General features: G+C 38.6%; 1 protein-coding gene across 35 annotated transcripts in view; it reads left to right on the top strand.

Annotated features, from left to right (window-relative positions):
- The window catches only part of PDE4D (phosphodiesterase 4D), a 1,507,422-nt gene that overhangs the window by 1,182,520 nt on the left and 310,932 nt on the right, over window positions 1-13,970 (top strand). The gene's annotated exons all lie outside the window — the stretch shown is intronic.

Raw genomic sequence — 13,970 nt, 5'->3', positions numbered from 1 at the left:
AATTACCTGATCCATGATACATGCTCCAAAAATATTAGTTAAGCTATGGAGTTCCTGTCGTGGCTCAGTGGAAACAAATCTGACTAGTATCCATGAGGACTCAGGTTCGATCCCTGGCCTCGCTCAGTGGGTTAAGGATCTGGCGTTGCCATGAACTGTGGTGTAAGTCGCAGATATGGCTCAGATCTGGTGTTGCTGTGGCTGTAGTGTAGGCCAGTGTCTGTGGCTGTAGTGTAGCTCCAATTTGACCCCTAGCCTGGGAACATTCATATGCCAAGGGTGCGACCCTTAGGGAAAAAAAAAAGTTAAAAAAAAACCCCAAAATATTAGTTAAACTAAAATGAGTTATCACATGAATTTGGAATCTATTCAGGAAATTGTGAAGTCATTAAATATATGACAATTGGAAAGGAATTTAGGAATTGTCTCATGCAGCCCTTTTATTTTGTGGATAAAGCAGTGGAGATTCAGATAGGTTCTGTAAGTTTTCCGAGAACATACATGTGTTTAGAAGCAGTATCCTTTTTTTTTTTTTAAATCATGACATGTTTCAGAGATTACACTAATGTCAGTATCTACAACGCAGGGCATCCTGTGAGAGGATCTGATGAATGTTCTGGAACAGTGCTACCCAATGAAAATATAATATATACCCCATATGTAATCAAAAAATTTTTAGGAGCCACATTTTAAAGCTTTTTAAAAACTTGAGTGTATTTAAATTCAATATATTCAAAATATCATAATCTCAGCATGTAATCAGTATAAAAATTATTGAGCTTATCTTACATTCTTTTTTCATGCTACGTCTTCAAAATCCAGAGTGTCTGTTATGCTTTTGACATATCCCAATTTGGAGCAGCCATTATTTCAAGTCCTTAATAGCTGTATGTGTCTTGGGGCTACCTTATTAGACAGTATAGCTCTAGAATCACCCAGGAAAAGTAATTATTCATTTTAAAGCTGTAGTACTGTTATTATTGCTTACTTTTAAAGTTTGACTTTGTTGTAAAACAAAATAAATAAATAAATAAATAATATGTAACCCAAACTGACCCAACAAGATATAAACAAACGGGAATAGACCTGTAGTCATTAGAAAGATTGAATCAGTAGTTACAATTTTAATGCCTCCCCAAATTATTTAACAAATAAACCATCAAAAATATTAGCTCAGATGGTTACATACTTCTACCAAAATTTTAAGGAAGCTATAACTTCTACCTTATACAAACTGTCTCATTTTGCAAGCATCTGTCCATAGATATACAATCAGTTCCATTTGCATCATTGGCAGAAACTTAAACAGTTAACCAGTCTTTAAGAAATGTAATTAGGAGTTCCCGTCGTGGCGCAGTGGTTAACGAACCCGACTAGGAACCATGAGGTTGCGGGTTCGATCCCTGCCCTTGCTCAGTGGGTTAACGATCCGGCGTTGCCGTGAGCTGTGGTGTAGGTTGCAGACACGGCTCGGATCCAGCGTTGCTGTGGCTCTGGCGTAGGCCAATGGCTACAGCTCCGATTCAACCCCTAGCCTGGGAACCTCCATATGCTGCGGGAGCGGCCCAAGAAATAGCAACAATAACAACAACAACAACAAGAAAAGACAAAAAAAAAAAAAAAAAAAAAAATGTAATTAAACAATAATCTTGTCCCAATCATATTGTAGCAATATCCAATTCATTTCCTTATATAAATGGAGATCTGGTTCTATTTTGTTAAATGGCAGGTAGCTGCTATTTGATAACCACAGCATCTGTCCTTCCTGAACTATACTTAACGTTAAATGCACACAAATGAAGGTAGGAAAAAGCTTCCTATCATGACATTCTAAGCTTACCAATTAATTTTAGAAATTTATAGTCCAAAAATAGAGGATTTTTCTTTGCTGCTCTTTTCCAAATCCCTGTTTCTAGCAAGAAATTCTGCAGAAGCAATGTGATTACTGCATTGTTCAATATTCACATTCACCAAAGGTTAATGTGACTGTGAGTTTGAATATCACCTTGACCTTTCTGGATTTTTGTTCAGAGTCTAGGTGAATATGTTGGTGGGATTTTCCCCTTTTAAGTTTTTCAGCTTTTGAAGTAAAACCAGGGCTGGCATAAGAAAGAAAGGGAAAGGAAAGGGGCTGAACAGAAAAAAGAATTAAATTAGGTCACCTTTCTGGAGGCTTATGAATTTGGTACAATACAATCCCTGTAATCACTTCATACTCAGCTTTTCAAAGGACTGTTACAAGTTCATTTTATTCTCTGGCCAAGGGAATAAGTCAGTAAACTTCTACAGCCTTTTCCTCAAAAGCTGATTCTGATTTTCTATACAGTACCAAATTAATAATAATTTTCCTTAGCCATGACCATAAAGCCGTACAGCCTTCAAGATATTTTCTTTAAATTCTTACTTCTTTTACAGTTCCTATTTATAGGCAAAAATTCTTCTTAAATCAGTACAGTGAGGAAGATAGATAAGTGTGCAAGTTAGACTGCTCGTAGCTGGCACAGAAAACTTGAACTCAACTGGCTTAAACCATAAGCAGTCCTGGGTGAGATGGCGGGGGTGGAGTGGGGAGCAGTTCAAGTCACTTGGTAATGCCCTGATGTAATCAAAGTCTTTTCCATCTTTGTGTTTTGCCTTCCTCAAGTGTTGGAAATTTTTCTGGTGTGTTCTCCCATGACGGTAAGATGTCTGTCACAGCTCTAGCTCTCAAAGGCAGATATCAATAACTAGTGAAAAAAGCAGAATCTTTTCTTTATGTCTGCTTTTAAGAGAGAGAAAAATTCTTCCCAAGCAGACTCCCCCCATCTCTGACTTCTCTTCAGTGTCTCATTGGTCAGAATTGCCTCACAGGCCAATGTTTTAATCAGTCGGTACCGTAGACAGAGTATCTTCATGGTTAGCCGAGACAATCAGATTTCCCTTGTGAAGTTGGGGCTGAGGCCTACCTTCCCATAGGTACCTAGTTGCAAAGGTGTGTAGACATCTGAATTATACTAAGGATCTAGTCAGCAGATGAAATTATCTTGGTAAGGCCACCCATACAGTCACCTAAAATTAATCAGAAATGCAGTAAAGGATAATGAGTGTTACAGAGAAGGATGTAGGGCCAGGGTCCTGTAGAGACACACAAGAAGGGCCCCCATCCACACCTCTCCAAGCAAAAGGGAAAAGAGAGAGTGAGAGAGGTCTTCTAAAGAAGGTATTCTATGACCTAAGATATGAAGGATGAGAGCTGATAACCAAGGGGAGGGTGGTAGGAGGAGAAAGAGAGTGTTAGATGGACAGAACACCATGTGCCAATGATTGTGGAATAAGAGAGAACATAATGAAGAAAATTCAGTTTGTCTAAGTTAGAGAACACAAGGTAGGCAGCAATCAGATATAGGCTAGAGAAGTGTACTGAGGTGGATAATAAAAGGTCTCATAAGTCAAATAGAAATTTACACTTCATTCTACTGCAGTGGGGAGCCAATGGATGATTTTAAGAGCAAATGAGATAGTCAGATATGCACTTTAAAAATCTTTGGCTGCTGTGGGAAATCAGTTTGGAGATAGTTAAGACTGGAGGTAAGTAGAACAGGTGAGAATCAATTACAGTAATCCCATGGGGAAATGGTGATGGGGCTACAGAGAGGTGGATAGATTTGATCGCTATCCAAAAATCCCAAATAGGAGTTTTGTTGAAACAGGACTTTGTTAATAGGTGATGAGAGGCATGAAGATCAATAATCACTTGGATTTCCACCTTGGACAACTAGGAAAATGGAGAAGACATTTATTGAGTTAGGGTGTATTAAGGAGAAGCAGATTTAGAGGGGCAGTGGATTGATCTGAATTGTACCTGATTAGTTTGAGGGGCCTATTCTTTTTGAAATTCAAGAGAAAGATTCCTATTCATAGATGCTAAAGAATATAAGTGATACACGAGAGTACTAGAGTGCTGTAATTTGTTGCAGAAGATGATATGCAAAAGAAGAGAGGGATGCAGTTTAAAGAAGGAAGTGCTTCCTGAGGAATGAAAGAGAGGGAGAATCAGAAATTCCTCATGAAAGGTAAAAAAATTTAGTTGTATCTTGCCTGTAGAAATCAGACAGTGGAAATCGTAGAGGGGTGGAAGCACTGTATTCCATATGAGGAATGGTATTGGCTGGATTGCTAGGGCAATTTGAATGGCTATAATAAAGTAGGGAGTTCCCATTGTGGCTCATCAGATATGAATCTGACTAGCATCCATGAGGATGCAAGTTCCATCCCTGGCCTTGCTCAGTGGGTTAAGGATCCGGTGTTGCCGTGACCTGTGGTATAGGTCACAGACATGGCTCAGATATGGCGTTGCTGTGGCTGTGGCATAGGCAAGCAGCTATAGCTACAATTTGACCCCTATCCTGGGAACCTCCATATGCTGCAGGTGTGACCCTAAAAAGACAAAAAAAAAGTATTGTGTTTGTGGGCTGATTGAATTTATTAAAATTCTTGGGATCCCAAAAGAAAATAATTATATACATCAACTGTGTTGATCTTTCATTACAAGTTATGTTAACTGTTGATGCAGTAATGCTACATAGCAACCAACCACAAAATACCAGTTGCACATAACAATAGGCATTTGTTTCTTGCTCTGCTAATGGCCTGGTGTGGTGTGGCTTCGGGCCACAGATTGCCTTCATGTTTGTTCTCATGTTTCTTCTTCTTGGACCTGTCATTTTTTTGCACCTGTTCTTGTCATGGCATAGTTGGCAACTCCCAGAGGACAGGAGGAATTACTTTGTAACTTGTAAGGTCTCAGCTTGGAATAGGCAGTATCATTTGAGCCCACACTGTGTTGCTCAGCCCACATAATGTGGCCAGGCTCAAATTATCATTCAGTGCTTAGAAGGACGAGGAAGGCAGTGAATATTTGTTGAATTCATGAATCTAATTCATGACACTAGGGTAGATAGAAACCTGGGATATGATGGAATTTGATCCATCAGCTGCAAAACTACTAGAAGGGTTCTTAACTGTGGAGTAGCAATGGGCTTCTTAAATGAACTCAGGTGAGAAACCCAATTTGAGAGATCTCCTTTTTTGCCCTATATTTCTGCTTTCCAAAATAATGTCTAATGCCATGGGCTCATAAACTGACCATTGAGCCGATTAATTATTGGTCGGAAAAAGAACCAACTACTCTGTGACCATCCATGGTCACAATTATTTCCTTTGGTCTCATGCAATAGTATCAGTCCCTTTTTCTAGGACTAATTAGAGATTGACATTACCTCCCTCACCAGCACTACCGAATGAGTGATAAGAACAAAAGCAATACAAAAGGATTGCACTGTTTTCCTTAGCATGTATTTTTTGGACTCCTTCCACCAATCCAGCACATGTATGAAAGCCAGGCTAGGGCATTGTGCTGGTTATTATGCCAATAATGTGTCTTAATTATCTCTGAGAAACTATGCAGCCCATGGGAGTGACATAATTTTCCCATCACTGTGGAGCTATGTTGTATACCTGAAACTTGAAGACATCCTCCACATCTCTACTTAACTGCCATATGAACAAGAGATTATAACCATTTTTTTGATTTCCTTAATTGAAGATATACGACCACAATTGCATTAATCAATCTGTAAATTCTCAAGCCCAACGAATAGTCTCATGGTGCTTCAGTAGAACCTACAATATGTGTGTGTGTGTGTGTGTGTGTGTGTGTGTGTGTGTGTGTGTCCGTCCGTGTCCTGCTTCTAGAAGATCTTTTAATATGGATGGAGGTGATATGGCCATATACTACATACAGCAAGGGGAGCTTACTTCCTGCTTCTCTGTACTTCCCAAATTTCACTCAACACTTTGCTCATTTCATTCTGTGGCTTCTATACTGCTCGCAATGACCATGACTCAGGAATGCTGCATACAATGGAAAAAGATTTTCTTTCTAGGCATGGTTCTGCTCTGAGGTTCCTTTTCCCGCCACCAAGATGAAAATGTGTGATTCTGCTCCTCTTCTCACCTCTCCCACCCATAGACATTTCCGAGCAAAACTCTGGCTTCTCCTCTATGATGACTTTTCCATTGTAGACTCTGATGTTGAAGGAGGCCTTTGAGAGAGAGAAAAAGGGAGAACATGACAAAAATATAAGCCAGATTTAGGAAATAGATTCATGTTTAATCCTTTATAAATTAAATACTACTGACACCTTTAAATATTAACTGTCATAGGGTTGTGTTTGAAAATCTGGTCCAACCCTGAGCATCAGTGTCTTGTGCAGGCAGAGCTATAGAACCGAGGACTCATCGCTACATCTGCGGTAGGACTAAGGTCTCAGTCAAGGCCAGTTTCCAGGACTGCCCTCCCAGGGAGCAAGAGAGACATGGTATAGGTAACATAGCAGGGGCATTGCGAGAACCCATGAGAGTGCCAAGTTGGAGGGATAAGAATAGAAGGAAAGTCAGAGAGAGGGCTTGAAAGTTCAGCAGACATAATAAACTGAGACTGAACAAGGAACACATAGAGTCAGGTCAGGTTTAATATGAATATTATGAGACGCTATGTTCTATCCTTGGGTTAGTACTTTCCTGCTGGGGATGAGTACTCAAGAGAAGTGGATGTTGGAAATTGAATAAATTATGTCTTTGCTACAAATATATATATATCAATCGAAAAAAATAGTAGATTACTTAATTGGTTTGTCTTAATGAAAAAAACACAAAAGCTTTTAACAGATCATTGTTTGGCTGATGGGTTGAATAAATGAACAGAAAGTAAGGGAGGGAGGGACAGAGGAAAGAATGGATGGAGGAAAGGAAAGGAAAGAAAAGGGGAGAAAAACAAATGAGAGAGGAAGGAAAGGCGGGAGATCAGCAACGGAAATATATCGTCTAATTTCACTGTTTTTAAAAGCCAGTGTTTATTACTAATTATTTACCCTCTACATCAAATCTTATACCTTATTTTTCTAATCTTCACAACTCAGAGTTGTCATATTTCAATGTACTATCTTCTGTTTGAGGGGTTTTAAAGAGATGATTAACGGTGTTAGCAGCTTGAAGGGTTTTTTGCTGGAAACAAAATATGGATAAAAAATTATGTCAAGTGTAATTACAAGTAAATGCTTCTAAGTTAAAAATTAATAAGAATAAAAACATTTCACTCTGTTTTTTCATGTATAAAGTTTTCTTATAAATAATAGCTTATACTTATACAATATCTGTAAAGTCTGGAAACGTAGATAATGTTTTGTATTTTAATAGGCTAAAGATGTCCTCTTTGATACTATATATTATCACCTATGTTTGCAGACAAAGTTCCAGGCACTGTTCTAAGTACTTTGCATGTATTGATTCCTTTAGTTTGCTTGGTTAATATTTCTGACCTTATCACCACCTCATCCCTAACAAGTGGGTTTGCCCACACACACACACACACACACACACACACACACACACACTTTTGCAGTTGGAATTCTGGCTGTCATGAAATTCTAGAACATGTGGGCACAGGATTGGCCAGAGACTGAGAAAGGTGTGGCTGGGGATGTGACCAGCACTATGCTGGCATTTATGGGTGTGGGCCAAGTGGCTCCTCCACTGACCCTTGGCCGTGGTTTTGCTTCATTGTATTAGAAGTGATGTGGAGAGTTTTATTTCATTTTACTTTTTGGTGTTTCCCTTGGTTCCTGAAGAATTGGCTCAGGGTTTAGAAGGTATCATTCCTTCTGCATTCGGAAAAATACGTTTTGAAATCTTTTCCTGATATGAAAATTTTAAAAGTCATTGAAAAAATTTTATTGTAGCATTTATAGAAATAATTTCATAACAGATACTTGATTACTTTTCCCGGCAGTATTTTAACTGCATGTAATGCATACAGCATATAGTCAGTACGTCTGAGAGATGAAACTATATCAGATGTTATAATTCTAGGTCACCTTAAAAACATTAACGGCTTTTTATATAGACTTGGTTCATATTTTGTCCATGCCAAAGAAAAAAATGGCAGAATCATGGATGAAGTTTATTTAGGACCAGCCTAAAGCCAGTCATAGCCGTGTAAATTTCATGATTTTCTCCCCATCAATGGAAAATTACTGTCAGCTGAGCTGGAGTCTACAGACTGTGAGCAAATGTCTGTTTCCTTTGTACAACTGAGTGTTTGAAACTTTTTTCAATTGGTAAAATTACCATTAAAGGTCAGAGATTAGTTTTTCATGCATGAGGAATTCCATTTGCTTCAAAAGTATTATACCAGGAGGGTAGACTTTTTTCCTGACTTTAGAACCAAATTAGAATTCAAATATTCACAGTTTGCGTCAACCCCAAACCATTTCCTTTATTTCCTTTCATTTTCCCTTGGCAAAAAAAAAAATTTTTAATGAGGGAGAAAGAAATTCTCGGAAAAATGTATATGTATGTATGTTCTGTCATTTTTTGAAATTAGCATGCAGCCTAAGCATACCAAACACCAGTTCTGTGGTTGAGTTTAATTGTCTTTCATTAGATTCTAACAACTCTGAAATCAGATACTTTAAAGTATTATTTATACTTTATATAAAGTATCAACTACAAAGGGTATTAATTTAATAAATAAATAATAAACCTTTGTAGTTGAAACCTTGTTTTTTTGTTTTATTTTGGTTTTTGTTTTGTTTTGTTTTTCTGTGTGTTGTTATCTTAACTCATGACTGCCCATAATGAATATAAAGGCTATTTTCTTCCTTCTTAAAGGAAAAATTTCCCTATTTCATGATTGGAGATAAAGCACCTTAAAAATTAATCCCTGTGTAGATTGAGCTAAAGTACTATGACGTCAATAGCTGTCTTGTGCAGAAATAGCCTGGCTTACATATTTATTTCTTAAGTATACTGCTGTTAATTACAAAAAAAGGGTACGTACACTAGTCATGGAAGAAGAAATTTTAAAATCTTGCCTAATATTCTACCACAATAACACAATTATATTTTAACATTTTTCATATTTCTTTAAGTATTTCCTCTTTCCATCAGTTGTAATCAACATGTAAATATGCTTTTTTGCTCTGCTTCGTTGACTACAAGAGAGTATTTTCCCCTCTTTCAGAACCTTTCTTTCTTTTGTAAGGATGTGTTTGGTGTGTTTGAAGCAGTTTCAACTTAACTTATTGCATGTATAGGTCTTTCTTGACCTAGAATAGGGTGATATCCCAATACACCCACCGTTAAGTTGAAAATATCATAAATTGAAAGTGCATTGCCTACAACTAGCCCAGTGAACGTCACATTTAGCTTAGTCTACCTTACATGTGCTTAGAATGCTTATATTAGCCTACAGTTGGGCAAAGTCATCTAGCACAAAGGCTGTTTTATAGTCAAGTGTTGAATAGCTCATGTAATTTTTTTAAGATGGCACTGAGAGTGAAAAATACGGTATGTGCATTGGTTGTTTGCCCTTGTGATACTCTAGTAACTGACTGGGAGCTGCAGCCCAGCATTGTGAGAGAGGATCATACCACATATTGTTAGCCCAGGAAAAAGGTAAAAATTCAGAATTCCAAGTACACTTACCACTGGATATATATTGTTTTTGCACCATTGTAAAGTTGAAAAATTATAAGTCATACGTTGTAAGACCTGGCAAGTTGGAAACCTTGTATTCTCTAAGCAGCTGCCTCTCAGGGAATACACGGGATTTTTTTTCTTTTCAAAAATAAGGATACTGAAGAGAATTTTGTGGTTTTATTTTTATTCTTTGTCTTTTTGCCTTTTCTAGGGCCACTTCCCACAGCATATGGAGGTTCTCAGGCTAGGGGTCGAATCATAGGCCGGTGTTGCCGGCCTATGCCAGAGCCACAGCAACACAGGATCCGAGCCGCGTCTGCAACCTACACCACAGCTCACGGCAACGCCGGATCAGAACTCACTGAGCAAGGCCAGGGACTGAACCCGCAACGTCATGGTTCCTCGATGGGAACTCCAGAATTTTGTGGTTTTTAATGTATTAATTGCTGCATGTCAAAAAATGTAGTTTCATATTCTTACCCATGAATAGGTAGTTATGTGTCCTTAGCTATGTGGTCTGAGCATGTTATTCAACTATACTGTCCCTCAGTTTTCTCATCTGTAAATGAGAATAACATGCAGGGTAGGTAATGACTAAATGCTATATTTGTTATGGTTAGTATTACTTTTGGTTTAAAACTTCCTCTAGGAATTCCTTGGTGGCTCAGCGGGTTATATATCTGGCATTATCACTGCTGTGGCTCAAGTTGCTCCTGTGGCTCAGGTTTGATCCCTGGCCTTGGAACTTCTGCATGCCCCAGGTGCAGCAAATAGAAGGTGAAATGAAATGAAATAATAATTTCCTCTAATTTGACAGAAAAAATCAGCTCGAAACAATTCAGTAGGTTTGTAATAAACTATGTGACGCTTACTTAGATGCCACCAGCATATCCCATGCCAGAAGAAACTGGGACTCATAGCCAAATGGTTTTTATGCATTCTTTCTTAAGGTACCTGCCATTAGTTAATTTAGACCTTCATCCCTTTTTCTGTCATTTGTGAAAGCTCTATCACTCCAGGCTTATTTTACATAAAAAAGGAGAACTGTCTGTAAAGGAGGAAGTAAGATCAGCGATGATGAAAATTCCACATGTTCTTTCCCAGATGTTAAGATCAGATCTGGTAGACAGGCATCTGCTTTGGATTGAGGATTAACTGGGTACTGAATCCACCCTCATGACAGAGGGCCTGGAAATACTAGCAGGTAGAAGGAATAGTTTACAGTGAGCCTGTCTGCTCTTTGCTCTGAGAATCTCCAGCTGCATAACCTCAAGGGAACTACATGGAAAAAATGAAGGAAATGCCTTGGGCTTTAGAGCTTTTCATTTCCTATGAGCAACGCATCTCCTGCCCTTCTCTTGCCCGCATCCCCATTGTCCTCACATGATGTCTTCCTGCTCATTCACTTCCTGGGCCCAATGAGCCAGTCTTAAGTTGTTTATGAACAGAAAAAACAGATGAAGTCAGACTTAAGTTACTCAGTGCTTGAAGGGATGTTATATGTTGTGCTGCAGAGAAGTGAAGTTGGATGAACTTATAATATGTCTCCTTAATGAAAAGGATGTTGGTCCTCTGCCTGGGTGCTTCTAAGTGTTGCCATGTGTTAACTGATTTCAATAAAGAGTTCAAAAAAAATCATTAACTGGCTTCCCTCCCACTGATTGATGAAGGCAGAGAACATGTGCACACTGGCCCTGTTTGCCTTTTTTTTTTTTATGTCTTTTTTTTTTTTTTAGGGCTGCACTCAGGGCATATGGAAGTTCCCAGGCTAGGGATCTAATCAGAGCTATAGCTGCCTGCCTATGCCAGAGCCATAGCAACGCCAGATCCAAGCTGCATCTGTGACTTACACCATAGCTCACAGCAACGCCAGATTCTTAACCCACTTAACGAGGCCAGGGATTGAACCCACAACCTCATGGTTCCTAGTCGGATACGGTTTCTGCTGCACCACGAGGGAAACTACCTGTTTGCCTTTTTAAACCTGTGATATGAATGCAACTGTTTTTGAAGGGCCAGAATGGGGTTTTCTCAAAACTTTCTTTGGTTGGAGTTCTCCCTTCATGCCAGTCCCTCCCCCAGCAAGTCAGTGGGTGCTCTCAAAGTCTAGGCAAGTGCCAGTAACATCTTCACTGGCTGAGAAGTGCCTTGGCCTGCAAGAGGCAGCTGGTATGTGAAGAGGGAATGTCACCAGCTTCTAGGACTCAAATTATCAGCCTGGTCTGACAGCTGAGGGGATGGTACATGCCTGTCCTTTAGCACTGAGGCCATGACCAGTGTTTCTTGAGTGATCACAGTCCCAATCCCTGAAGTAGCCTTGGAAATACTTTCCTGAGACAGAAAGGCAACACTTGAACCTGGCATGAGGTTTTGGAGTGAAAGCGTCCCAAACGGGCTTTCCCATGTGTGAGGCAGCAGATGTTTTTGTGAAGTTGAGAAAGATAGGTATTTATTATGGCATCGGTTTACTTCAGACCAGTCACCGTGCCCAGTTTCACAGCATCGTCAGTTAAGTTCAGTGAAGATTGCTTCCTCCATCCACAACTAAACTGACGCTAACCACATTCTAGAATTCATTATACTGAGCTGCTCTTTGGATAACTTAATGGGTGGTTTTAAAAAGATTAACTGCGTATAGTCTTTTCCACATAGATCAAGATGATTTTCCCACTTCTCCTTCTACCCAAGTACAATTTATATACAAATCAGCAGCAAGATGGACATTTACTCTGAGCTCTATGATGTTTTAACCTGCCACAGTATCTAATTCTTTATATATTTCCATCTTCCCCATTTCTAACCTGAAACACACCAGCAACTCGCTTACTCTAGAACATGATCATCTATTTCAAGGTGTGTTGACAAAGAAAAGAATGTATATATTCAAGGTTACAACAAATTGGCTTGATATGCACATAGATTCTGAAATGATCACTACTGTCAAGTTAATGAACACTTCCATTCCCTTGTAATTACCATTTGAGGGTCCTGGTGATAAGATCACCTCAAATCTATTCTCTTAGCAAATTTCTAGTATATAGTGCAGCATTTTCAGTAGTCACCATGCTGAACATTAGATCTCCAGAACTCATTTGTACTATAACTGAAAGTCTGTACCCTTTGACCAATGTCTTCCCATGGTACCCCCTCCCCAGGCCCTGCTAACTACAGTTATACTTTCTGCTTCTATGAATTTAGCTTTTTTAGATTCCACATATAAGAAATGTTTATGCACCATTTGTCTTTTTCTATCTGGCTTGTTTCACTTAACATAACGTCCTCCAGGTTCATCAACATTGTCTCAGATGGCAGGATTTCCTGCTTTCATACAGCTGAATAATACTCCTTTGCGTATATGTACTGCGTTTTCTTTATCCTTTTATCAGTTGTTGGACACTTAGGTTGTTTCCAGTTCTTGTCTATTGTGAATAATGCTTCAGTAAACATGGGAGTGCAGATATGTCTTGAAAATAGTGATTTCATTTCCTTTGGATATATACCCAGTAGTGGGATTGCTGAGTCATATCAAGGTTCTGGTTCTTTTGTAGGAACTTCCAGACAGTTTTCCATAATGGCTGTACCAGTTTCCATTCCTACCAACAGTACACAGGGTTTCCTTTTCCCCACACCATTGCCAACACTTTTTATTTTTTGCCTCTGTGATATACGTCATTTTAATGGTTGTGTAATGATAGCTTATTGTGGTTTTGATTTGCATTTCCCTGATTTTTAGTGAGGTTAAGCACCTTTCTATGTACCTTCTGGCCATTTGTATATCCTCTTTGAAGAATTTAGGTTCTCTGCCATATCTTAAATCAGACTATTTGGAGTATTTTTTGTTGTTGTTATTGAGTTGCATGAGTTTCTTATATATTTTGGATATTAACCCCTTATCAAATATATAGTTTGCAAATATTTTCTCCCGTTCCATAGGTCGCCTTTTCATTTTGTTGATGGTTTCCTTTGCTGTGCAGAAGCTGTTTAATTTGATATAGTCTCACTTATCTGTTTTTGCTTGTATTGCTTTACTTTGAGTGTCATATCCAAATAATCATTGCTAGTACCAATGTCAAGAAGATTTTTTTCTATTATCAGCTACATAAGCTATCTCTATAATATAAAAAAATACATTTAATGTTCAAAGAATCCAGGTAATATCTTCTACAAGGACTAATTTTAGTGATCAGAAACATGTAGAGAAAAAGTTATTTTCAGAATTTCTTAAACCTTATGGCTTCGCTGATTCCAGATATCCAGTATGTCTTTATGATGGCAAAGCCCTATGGTTCTCAGGCTACAAGCATTCATAATGTAGGAGTTGGGGCCTTTATTTTTATTTATCTCTTGATCAAATATTTAAGTGACTGTGAAGTCTGGAAACTTTTTACCCTTCTTTGTTCTCCTTTCTTTCTCAGTCTTTTTCTTCTTCTCTCTCTTCTTAACATTCAGAG

This window comes from Sus scrofa, chromosome 16, assembly GCF_054392235.1.
Source record: "Sus scrofa isolate SSC_HxYL_T2T_F1_AM1 chromosome 16, Sscrofa_HxYL_maternal_Yorkshire_Landrace_v2.0, whole genome shotgun sequence".
NCBI lineage: Eukaryota > Metazoa > Chordata > Mammalia > Artiodactyla > Suidae > Sus > Sus scrofa.
Note: the sequence above shows the minus strand (reverse complement) of the source record. Positions and strands in the feature narration are given on the sequence as shown.